The 12,292-nt window shown below is 35.4% G+C and overlaps 1 protein-coding gene across 5 annotated transcripts in view; it reads right to left on the reverse strand.

Annotated features, from left to right (window-relative positions):
* The window catches only part of LOC141401261 (adenylyl cyclase X E-like), a 92,062-nt gene extending 80,226 nt beyond the window's left edge, over window positions 1–11,836 (reverse strand). The window contains exon 1 of one of the 5 annotated variants that reach the window (XR_012412304.1): window positions 11,673–11,786. The gene's annotated coding sequence lies outside the window, so the exon portion shown is untranslated. Of the gene's footprint in view, window positions 1–11,156 lie in introns of all 5 variants that reach the window. The other 4 variants (XM_073981340.1, XM_073981341.1, XM_073981342.1 and 1 more) reach the window with 4 other exon arrangements.
* Between the last annotated feature and the right edge of the window lie 456 nt (window positions 11,837–12,292).

A 12,292-nucleotide genomic window follows, 5' to 3' on the forward strand; every position in this document is an offset into this window, starting at 1 on the left:
ATTTACAACTGTCGTACAGGTACCCCTGAACCCCGCGTGATTTTAGTTTTTTTACGTGCCGGATCTAATGCTCTTCCGCGGTCGAATCCATCCACTAAAACGCCGGATATAGATACCTTGAAAGTAGGAAAATCTGCAAAAATATATTTTGACAATTCCGCGAATTGAACCGCGATTTTCTTTGATTATTTTTGCATCAATGTAATCCTTTATACGCGATTATAATATTTGCCAAAAAGGTGTGTCACAAATTACAAAGATTCAGGAGTAATATCCCTAATTATTCCAAAATAGAATGCGGTGGCACATCCGCAGTTCTTGACGAATCTGTCTAAAATAATTTATATTGACGTATTTTTAATAGGGGACCATTGAAATCGGATGCACCTTATCATCATATGCATATCGCGTAATTTTTACCCACTTGAAGGTTTTTTGAATAGTAAGATGCAACTGATGGCACACTTTGGCCGCTGAATGAAACATGGGAAAATCCATGCATATTGATAGACATGGACTCCCTGTATCCGAAAAGCACATGCACCTCAACCGATTTAAACCAATTCGCGAATTATTCGGTTTTTAACTTCTATGTTTTTTCTTTGATTGTAATTTCAATATTACTCTCTACTTCTTATTTCTATTGCTCATCACAGAAAGCAAATATACTTTCACGATGACTAATTACTTTTCTCGTAGAAGTTTAAGCAAAATACTTCAGGATTTGGATCGAAATTTAGCGAAATAATAGAATAACTCCCAACATTTATTTTTCAAATTTTTCGTATTTAACCAAAAATATATTTTTGAAATAATTTCCAACAATAAGTTTCCGTTCTTTGTTTTTGCTGTAATATGCAAGTTATAAACGCGATCTTTATAATTTTGGTCTCACATTTTTCTACGCGTTATCTAGATTCTGTACGTATTTTTAAATTATTTTTTTAGAGATTTTTTGGACTCTGATTTAGAATAAATAAAATTTATTCCAAGATTTCTTCAATATTTTTTGATTTTCCGCGAAAATAAAAATAAATTTAGCAACTATTTTAGCATCTACGGATAGATATCAAATGCTGCTAACGATTCATATATACATGTTCATATTACAACACAATAGGAATTTTTAAATATTTTTTCTTTACAAGAGAGTAAAACCGCATATAACTCTTGAGTGCAGTATCCAATTTTATGAACGCGAACAGATTTGAAACCACCATTTTTTTTGTAACCCATGTACCAAAAATGGCGGATGTGCTCGCCAAAAAAGTTTTTAATTTTTTTTCTATGTAATTGTAAAGGAAATTTGAAATTTACCATATATACTTTATAGGGTCGCAAATGAGTATTTCAATGCGTTACAAACGGAAAAACAAACTTAATATACCCTCCATACTATGGTGGAGGGTATAAAAATATTTGTTAAGAAAATCGCGCTATTTTTTCAAAAATATTTTCTTTTTTTCAGAAAGTATTTGAATATTTGTACAAACAGACTTTATCTTCTTAAATTGTGAACATATTCTCTGTTCCAGAACCTGCAAGAATCTATTATTTTTACTACGATAACATTTTTTCTTTTATGTTATCGGAAAAAATAGTAAAAATTATTAGATTCTTGCAGTTCTGGAACAGACCAATATTTTTGTAAAAAATCGCGCGATTTTTTACTTCAAAAATATTTTCGACTTTTTATCTCCTTAAATTTTGAAAATATTTTTGAATACTTTTACAAAAACTCTTTATTTTCTTAAATTGTAAAAATATTTTTGTAAAGAATCGCGCGATGTTTTCAAAAATATTTTCGCATACGGCGCTTTTCGTTTTTCAGTAAGTATTTGAATATTTTTACAACAACTTTTTATATTCTTAAATTGTGAAAATATTTTTGTAAAAAATCGCGCGATCTTTTAAAAAATATTTTCGACTGCAGCGCTTTTAGTTTTCCAGAAAGTATTTGAATATTTTTACAAAAACTTTTTATCTTCTTAAATTGTGAAAATATTTTTGTAAAAAATCGCGTGATTTTTTTAAAAACATGTTCGGCTGCGGCACTTATCTTTTTTCAGAAAGTATTTGCGAATTTTAACAAAAACTTTTCATTTTCCTGTAGGCAGAATTTTTCGGTTAAAATAGGTTTGAAGGAAAATTTTGAATATAGTTCGAATTGAGATGGCTACTACTTATTTTGTACTTAATTTTCTAAAAAAATTTAAATCAATTATAAATTATTTTATGAAATGAAAATTGCATATGAACTTAAAGTTAATTTTTAATTTTTTTCTTATACATTTGAAATAAAAATTGTATTTAAATAAATATCACTTAAATTTTAAAAAACGGACATAACTCCCATTGAGACTTATGTCCGCAAAGGGGGTCGGACATAGCTCCCAAAAAATTTGGGATTTATGTCCGCAAACCAAGGCAGACATAACTCCCAAAATCGTTTTGGGAGTTATGTCACGGCACCATCCGAAGGAATGGACAAATATAGTATATATTCGAACCATATCTATATCTGATAGATATTTTAGGATGTGTAAAGTATGGACCAAATCGATCACTCCCATCAAGAATTATCGTACGCACAATTTTTCCGAACATTTTTCAACTTTTGTGGGGGAGGTACCTGAAGGAGTGGACCGATATGGCTTACTTCGAACTTAAATTAAGTTTGGACAAAATATTACGAAAGTCAAACTTTGAACTGAATCGGCTGATCCGTTCGAGAGTTATCGTGCGCTCCAGCCAGCCAGAAAGACGGACGGACATGGCTAAATCAACTCCAAATTGTCTGAAACACATTTCGTCCAAACATACTTGGGGTCTAAAACCATTATTTCGATGAGGCACATTTTGCCCGTATGAAAGTGTATATGTCCTCGTTAGCATAAATGCTAAGGATATAATTAATGGTACAGACCCTATGCAAATGAAAACAATAAATTATTGACATTTTACTCCTTAATGGATGTATAGGGTTGTGGGGCTTCACCCAGAAGTGGACCTATGTTGACAGTTTTGTTTTTGGTCTTTAACCCTTAAAAAACCTAATATGAGGGAAGCCGTCGTATGGGGGCTATACCAAAACGTTGCTAATATTTCGCACAGAGATTTTCTATCTACGAAGAAAATAAAATGCCAAAATACAACCAAATACGTTCGAAAATGTGTCTGTAACATTTAAAATATGTCCTATCGACAGGTACCGTTCAATGGGGGCTATACCATAAAGGGAACCTATATTGAAAATATTTTGTACATAATAGTACGTTTATATATAACCGGATTTAACAATACCATTGGTTATATTTCAAATTAATTCTCAAAAAGAAGGTTAACCCTGCAAAACGCTGTAATATAAACATGGCCTAAGTTTTCTATTCGTTTAAAACTCAATATATGTATCAATTTCCAGCAAAATCGATTAAAAATGAATGTAAACGCAAAAACGGCTGCCGTCGTTACATGAACGCTACAGGAAACCGCGGGTCTATGTGGCCCAATTTGAGAACCCCACTATCCACTAATATAAAAAAACATTTTTGCAAAATTTTAGAAATTTAAGCCCTTTCCTTTAAAAGTTATTAGTAAAGTTCCGCTAAAGTGCTCATGTTTCGCACTGGGCGTTGTCTGAAAAACTCATCGGTCCTCAGTTAAAGTAGAAAAACCCCTCAACGAACAGTGTTTTGCCAGTTTGTCGAGCATCTCAGGAGTGACAGGACGAAGAGAAGAGTACTACGTCTCATTAGATCTTTTCCTGCCGAGGATGAATCATCACAATTTACAATGGATGATGTTGCTAATGTCATCAGGAACGCTAGATCATCCAAGGAGTTGAGCCATGTTCCAATCTCCATGGTAATGCTGAAACAGGTGGATGAGGCGGAGTTCGTATCTCACCAAAGTTCTCAACCTGTCACTAGACTCCTAGACCTATGTGACAGACCGATTTCATTTTTGTAGCCTATAGCAAAGGCCCTTGAGGCTTTAGTCCTCCCCAGCGTCAGAAACAGCTATTCAGTTGCCGATCAACAGCATGGGTTCGGTAAGCAGCACAGCACGATTACAACGCTGCACATCATCTCCACAAATATTAGTCAAGGACTCAACCAGAGCAAGTCTTGTGATAGATTAGTGATGGTGGCGCTTGCATTATCGAAGGCTTTTGATACTGTGAAACACTCCACGCTGTTGGAGACATCGAACATATAACCTTTTGGCCACGTTTGAAACGTTGGATAACACATTTGCTCTGTTCCAGAACCTGCAAGAAGCTACCATTTTTTACTACGATAGCATTTTTTCCTTTATGTTATCGGCAAAAATAGTAAAAATTAGTAGATTCTTGCAGTTCTGGAACAGACCATATGCAACACTGAAAATGCAAACAACTTCTAGTATGCTTTTTTTTAAAGTACATATTGAGACTAGAGTTGGGCAATCTCGTTCAATTGAACGATCCGGATCACTGTCCTCGTTCAAAGACGAATGAGTAACATCATAAAAACCAACGTGTGAAATTAAGTATACGCAGTTTGTCAAAGAAATTACCGGTGTCCATTGAACGAGTTAGTGATCCGGATCGTTCAATTGAACGAGATTGCCCAACTCTATTTGAGACTACAAAACCCTAGTAGAGTTTTGTCCTGTAAGATCCAGTTCGGATTTTAAGTTTTCACAGTTTTTTGCATTTATCTGGTCTTTAACTCAGAAACGAATAGGAATTTAGCCTTGTTGTCTTTGTCAATATCAATAGGGCTATTGTAGCCCTAAGTTAGTGGAACTTCTCTTTCGGACAGACCACATAGGGAAAACCCCATCTAGGGCATCAACATCGATAAAATATAGACAATTTTATTTAACTGCTGAAATTCTGGGAGTTGAACCAAGTAACCCTTTGCAAAAATTTTCCAAATAAAGTTCTCAGCAATTCTACAGAACATTCTGAAACTCTAAAATGCTTACTTTATGTTGTATCAGCGGTATTTTGTATCATATCTTTTTCAACACATATTTCAAACACATTTCATACCAACAGTTTATTCTCCACTTCGGATTTCACCACATTATTGATAGAGGCATTTTACAACAATGACGTCTTCTGAAGAGTTGTGTATGACATTCCAGCAAAAGAAAACAATGAGAAAAAATTAACGGCTTTGGAGATATGGTGCGAAATGTATACAAATTATGGCAATTTTCGATATTTTATAAAATTTGAGGCAGTAAATATAGTTTTTCGAGTCCATTATTTCTACAAATATTTTATTCTTGCCCTTATCTACAAATTTGCTTCAGAGGTGAGATGAAGATTCACATAGGTTTCTGAGATATAGTCCAAAAATACTTTAAAAAATCAATATTTAACCATGTTTAGATGGGAGTTTGGGTCTGTATTTTTAAAAAAATCCTCAGCTCAAGTTGTTTGCACAAGATTACCTTAAAAATGTTGCACAGTGTAATCAATTAAGTGTGTGGAGACCAGTCTTAGGTGGAATTCAGGAACTAGAGTTCCAAGCCTCCTAAAGTGTAACAGGGAGTTCCCCAAGGTGGGGTGATATCTCCGGAACTTTTTATCCTTTACTCCTTCTGTATTCCGCCCCCTCTAAGTGGCATTGAGATCGTAAGGTACGCAGGTGATTGTACGATCCACTGTGTCGCGAGGTCATATAAACGAAGAAGTTGACGTAGGTGGATGACTTTTGGTACAAGTACTTATTGTTGGCTGACAATGTCGAGGGCAAAAAATTGGGAAGTTTGATCCACTTTTTGGTGTAGCACCCATATAACGGTACTTCCCAATTTTCGATATTTTTGATATTTTAGATAAGTTTAACGAAAAAATTGTCTGAATTTTGAGGTGCATTTTGAGGATGACAAACAACTTTCCCGATAAAAATTATGGACATAGGGCATTTACCTAAGTTTCTGAATGTTTACATTGAGGGTTCCCAGTGGACAAACAACTTTTCTGATAAAAATTATAGGCATATGTCCAGCGTAGAACGATACGGTCTGATTTTCGGTATTGTGGAGGAAATTTTTTTAGCCACAAAGAAGACTAAATAAAAAATGTTAGTCATTTCGCTAAGATAATATGGCTAAAACTACCGAAAATCGGAGATACCGTTCTATGAGGCCTAGTATATCAAAACGTGGACCTATAAACAATTTTTGGTAGAAATGTTTTTAGCCTCTGGAAACACAAAATAAAACATGGAAAATATAGCCAATTTTCAATACCAAAAGTTCTACTGACCAACAATGGAAGTTTGAGGTTTCCAAATGTCAAATTACGGGTAGTTCAGTCAAAAAATTTAGCTAAAAGCCTTAAAACACCAAAAATCGGGAGGTACTGGGTATACCTCTGCAGGCCACAATTATTTTCCAATTGACGAAAAATTTCTACAAGTTCATTTTTGTGGCTACGAAACGAATTCTGCAAAAATTTTTGAAAATCGGTCCTAAATTACCTGTAATTGTCCAAATATAAATATTGGAGCAATATCAAAATCTGACCCGATTTTCATAAGTTTTTGTAGTAATCGTTTTTGGCCCAAAACAATGCCAACTCTATTGGTCTTCGTAATATTTTGTGCAAACATAGTTTGATCCATACTTTACACATACTAAAATATCTATCAGATTAGATCAGGTTCGAAAATGAACTATATTTGTCCATTGGATACCTCCCACACAAAATTTTGGATAAATTCAGTTTAAGACCTGCTCTCGAATCACTTTGATTTTTGTTGAAGCAACTTGCATTAGCTGCCTCAATTACGGCAGTAAAAGTTTTTTAAGGAGCAAGTCCATACTTCTTCAGAAAACAGCTCGAAAGTTGTACCACTATGGCACCATATGTAGTGGCTGGAGAGCTCGAACCGAATACTGTGTTCGTCCACACTTTGGATATTGTAATATTTCTTCGAATATTAGATGAAACTCGAAGGTGGTGCTTATAGGTCCACTCCTTTCAGTACCTCCCCCACAAAAGTTCGAAAATATTCGCTAATGGTACGCGTGATTTCTCATAGACGTAGCAACCGATTTGGTCCAAACTTTAAATCTCTAAATATTGTCGAAACTTAGTTTATGTTCAAATTTGGGCCATATCTGTCCAATCCTTGTGGTACCACCCACACAAATGTTCAAAATTTTTGTGTGGTTCGAGGATCCTTTGGATCGTCAGCTCGAAGTATAAAGGTAAGCAAAGAAAAAAGTTCAATGAGAAGTTTTACCTTGGCAACCTCACACAACTCCGACGAAAGTGTCTGCGAAAACAATTCAAACCTCTTCCACTAGTATGTGTCGTCGAATTTCAACGAATGCACACACCAAAATTTGGTTGGTCTGCTTTACAGCAAAAACAACACACGTCGTGCCAGTGTCTTCAATTAGAAACATTGTGGCGTTTTTATTGGGATAGCGTTGCAATTTTGTTTTTTCAAAATAGTTTGGCTTAATCCCATTGTTGTTGTTTTAATATTTTAAAACAACTATTTTATTAGTGGAAAAGATTTGGCATTGTTCGGCAAGGGGTGAGGCAGGGAATACTATAGTTTCGATTCTCGAATCTCATCAGTTCCCTTGTTTTTTGTTTGTGGATATTCTTCACCGAAGTTATTTTTCAATAACTTCTTCAACAAAAAACTTGTTATACCCAAACATTAATCGTCAGCTCGAAGTATAAAGGTAAGCAAAGAAAAAAGTTCAATGAGAAGTTTATCCTTGGCAACCTCACACAACTCCGACGAAAGTGTCTGCGAAAACAATTCAAACCTTTTCCACTAGTATGTGTCGTCGAATTTCAACGAATGCACACACACCAAAATTTGGTTGGTCTGCTTTATAGCAAAAACAACACACGTCGTGCCAACAAAAGTTTTTTTTGGGAAAAAAAAGTATTTCAGGCTGAGGGTATATCTCTGTCGGCAAAGCCGACTGATAATTTTTTTACTTGTTTTTTTTTTCAATTTCATGACTATTAAATACGTATGCCGTCTTTCTTTTTAATAACTAACAAGTAAGAAAAGCGAAAAGTTCGGCCAGGCCGAACTTTTTATACCCTCCACCACGAACTGTATTGAAGTGAATAGGAACAATTAGTTTAATTTCGTTTATTAAAGTACTAAACTCTTCCTTTTATTGCAGAAGTAGTACATATATCTCAACTGATAATACTCGCTTCAACAGGTCATATGGGGCGAAATTTTTGTTCATTCCAAAACATGAACCAATTTTTGCAATTTCCGAATTGAGCGAAATACATAAATTTGGGCAATACCGACTAGATTTGGATAGTTAACAATATCGGGAGCACCGTTGACCTGTACCGATAAATGTCTGGAGGAAAGTTTCGTAGCTCCAGCAAAGACTAAATACCAAATTTCAGTTATTTCCGTTGAATAATGTGGCTAAAACTTTCAAAATACCGAAAATTGGGAGGTACCTTTTTATTTGGAGCTATTAAAAAATTGCAGGTGGAAAGTTTTATACCATCAACGGACTATTAGATATCATCCGTTTCGATGGGATATTGATGACACAACCTTCAACATACCGAAAATCGGGAAGTACGCTTCTATGGGGGTTATTTGAAGAAAAGGGCTTATACTTATAATTCTCTTCTGCAATATTTTATATACTCATGGCAGTTTAAATACTAAATGTCAGTCATATCGGTGGTATATTGAGGCCACAACTTTCAAAATACCTTAAATCGGGAGGTACGGTCCTATGGGGGCTATTTGAGGACGTCGTCCTATACCGGCCCATTCCGGGTGGATACCAATACCAAATATCAGCTATTTCGGTGGGGAACGAAGACTAACTACCAAATATCAGTCATTTCGATTGAGCAGCAACCTTCAAAATACCGAAAATCGGGAGGTACCGTTCTATGGGGGCTATATGAAGACATGGACCTATACCGAAAAATTTCAGGTGGAAAGTTTTATACCCTCAACGAAGACTAAGTAGCAACTTGCAACCATTTCGGTGTAATAATGAGTCTAAAACCTTCAATATTCCGAAAATTCGGATATACCGTTCTATGGTGGGTACCTCAAAACGTGGACGTATACTGACAAATTTCTGAGGGAAATTTTTGTAGCCCAGAAAAATACTAAATACCAAATTTCAGCCACTTCGGTGGAATAATGAGGCTAAAACCTTCAAAATACCGAAAATCGGGAGGTACCGTTCTATGGGGGCTATATGAAGACGTTGACCTATACCGACCAATTTCAGGTGGAAAGTTGTATACCCTCAAAGAAGACTATGAACCAAATTTTAGACATTTCGATGTTATAATGAGGCTAAACCCTTTAAATTACCGATAATTGGGATGTACTGTCCCATGGGGTGTACATCAAAACGTAGAATACCGATAAATTTCAGCCATTTTGATAGGATAATATAGCTAAAACCTTCAAAAATACCGAAAATTGGGAGATATCGTCCTATGGAGGCTATATGAGGGCGTGGACCTATACCAACAAATTTCAGGTGGAATGTTGTATATACCCTTAACGAAGATTAACTACCAAATTTCAGGCATTTCGGTGGTATATTGAGGTTACAAACATCAAAATACGGAAAATATAGGGGTACGGTTCTATGAAGACGTGGACCTATACCTATAAATTTCAGCTGGAAAGTTGTATACCCCCAACGAACACTAACTACCAAATTTCAGTCATTTCGGTGGGATATTGAGATCACAACCTTCAAAATACCACAAATCGGGAGGTACCGTTCTATTGGGGCTATATGAAGACGTGGCCCTATTCCGACACATTTCATATGCGTTTAATACCCCCAACGAAGACTAACTACCAAATTTCAGTCATTTCGGTGGGATATTGAGATCACAACCTTCAAAATACCACTAATCGGGAGGTACCGTTCTATGGGGGCTATATGAAGACGTGAATCTATACCAACATATCTCATATGGAACGTTTAATACCCCAAATGAAGACCAAATACCAAATTTAAGCGATTTCGGTGGATTAATGTGGCTACAACCTTCAAAATACCGAAAATCAGGAGGAACCGTTCTATGGGGTCTATATGAAGGCGTGGACCTATACCAACAAATTTCTGGGGGAAAGTTTTATACCCCCAACGAAGACTAAATACCAAATTTCTGCCATTTCGGTGTGATAATGAAGCTAAAACCTTCAAAATATCGAAAATCGGGAGATATCATCCAGTGGGGGCTATATTAAAAACGTGGACCTATATAAACATGTTATGGTAGAAATGTTTCGTAGCCTCTGGGAACACAAAATACAAATTTACAACCGATTCTGTGATACATTCAACTAATACATTCAAAATATCTTAAAGTGACTCGTACTATATATGGGGCGTTATATTGGGGCTATACCAAAACGTGAATCTATATAAACACACTTTGATAGAAAAGGTTTTTGGCCTCTGGAGACACAAAATACCAAACATCGCGTCACTTTCTATAGGGTCTATGCGAAAACTTGGACCTACATAGACCGCTTTCAATACCAAAAGTCCTACGTACATACAATAGATTTTACCAAAATTTCATCAACCTAATTCAATCCGTTCGGACGCTAGAGTGATTTCCACAGACGGACATACGGACGGACATGGCTATATCGATGTAGAATTGCACGCTGATCAATAATATATATATGAGAAACTTAATATGCCCCCACCTTATGGTGGAGGGTATAAAAAGACACCACTTGATTGTAAGTCGCAACAAATGACAGAATTCGATTGATAATAAACATTGAAATATTTTGAGATGAAATAAAAAATCGCATGTAGACCATGTTACAATAAAGAGGTATGTCACAGCTATCAAACATTTACAAGATTTATTTCTGAATATGTCCGACTTCTAGCAAAGCAGGGGGTATTTTGTGTGCGTCATTCTTGTACCATCGTGTTGGCTTTTGTAAAATCTTCGTTCTAATCATGCATACATATGAATATGTATGTAGCTTTATGCAATGTTATCAAATGTATGCACCATTTCATATTTATTTTATTTATTTTTTTAACAATTTATTTTGTTGCTGTTATTTAACTTCTAATCACAATGATCAGTTCGAATACTAGTGATGAACAACACAGAGCCTTATCTCTTTTATGTATACCATAAAAATTCCTCTCATTTCACGACAACATAACACTTTTCACACATCCCTCGTATGTTCACCGATATCAGACTTGTAGATATTTTTTTGAGATTGTTTTCATTCGAATTGATTACTTTCTTTCGATTAAATAGCATTACGGATCACATGTGCATTATCAACACTTCAACTCGCTCTCTCACTCACTGCTTGATTTAGCTCAACATGTGTATTTTCACTATATTTAGATCATCGAGGGATTTATTTCGATTTCATTGCGGAATTGTATAAAATAATTTGTGCGGTTATTTGTTTTACAATTTTACACTCTTAATTGACGAGGCCAGCAACAGCTACGTCTTTAATTACTCATCAATTTTATATCGGGACTGATAAGCGATATGCATTAACGGAGAGCGGTTATAAATTTCTATTTGAGTTGTTTTTTTTTTTTCGTTTTCTTCTTTTTTGTTATTATTTATATTTTCATTTGAAAATGTAGGGGAAAAAGTAGTCAGATATTGGAATTATCTTTACGTTTTCGTTGACAGTTAACGACGCTAGGGCAAGTGGCGGAAATATTTCTGTTCTCCTTGGTTTTGTTTTCCGAATCTCCGTAGAACCGTTAAGAGCGACAGCTCGCGATAAACTGTTTCCTATTAGAAAAGTTGGTAGTTGAGACAGTTAGCAATTTCTACCTCGCAGCTCCTGTTGAGTATCGTTTATTAACTTAAAGCAATCTCTTTCATGGCGCAGCTATCTATGGTGGTCTTATCGATTTTCTTGAGTGTATGATATTGGTCTAGCATTGGGATACCCTACATACATAAGTAGTGGTTATAAAAGGACTGGTGATATAAAAATTCATAGTTTAAGAGGCCGGGTCGAACTTTTTTACCCTCCACCACGAGTTGTATTGAAGTAGAATGGGATAAATATTTTCCTTTCGTTTATGAAAGTACTAAGCACTTCTGATACGTCATGGCTAAGTTCTAGGAGATGTGATATATACCATTAGAAGAATAGAAGATTTGAAAGAGAAAAATTCGATGACAGAGAAGCCATTTCACAGCCAATATGTCTGATGAGCCCCTATCGCTGAATGATATTCGCTTTAATAGGCAAAATTTTCAAATAAACGTGTTAAGCGGGGTACA

Source organism: Musca autumnalis, unplaced genomic scaffold, assembly GCF_047663935.1.
Source record: "Musca autumnalis isolate F117 unplaced genomic scaffold, ASM4766393v1 scaffold_4, whole genome shotgun sequence".
Classification (NCBI taxonomy): Eukaryota; Metazoa; Arthropoda; class Insecta; order Diptera; family Muscidae; genus Musca; species Musca autumnalis.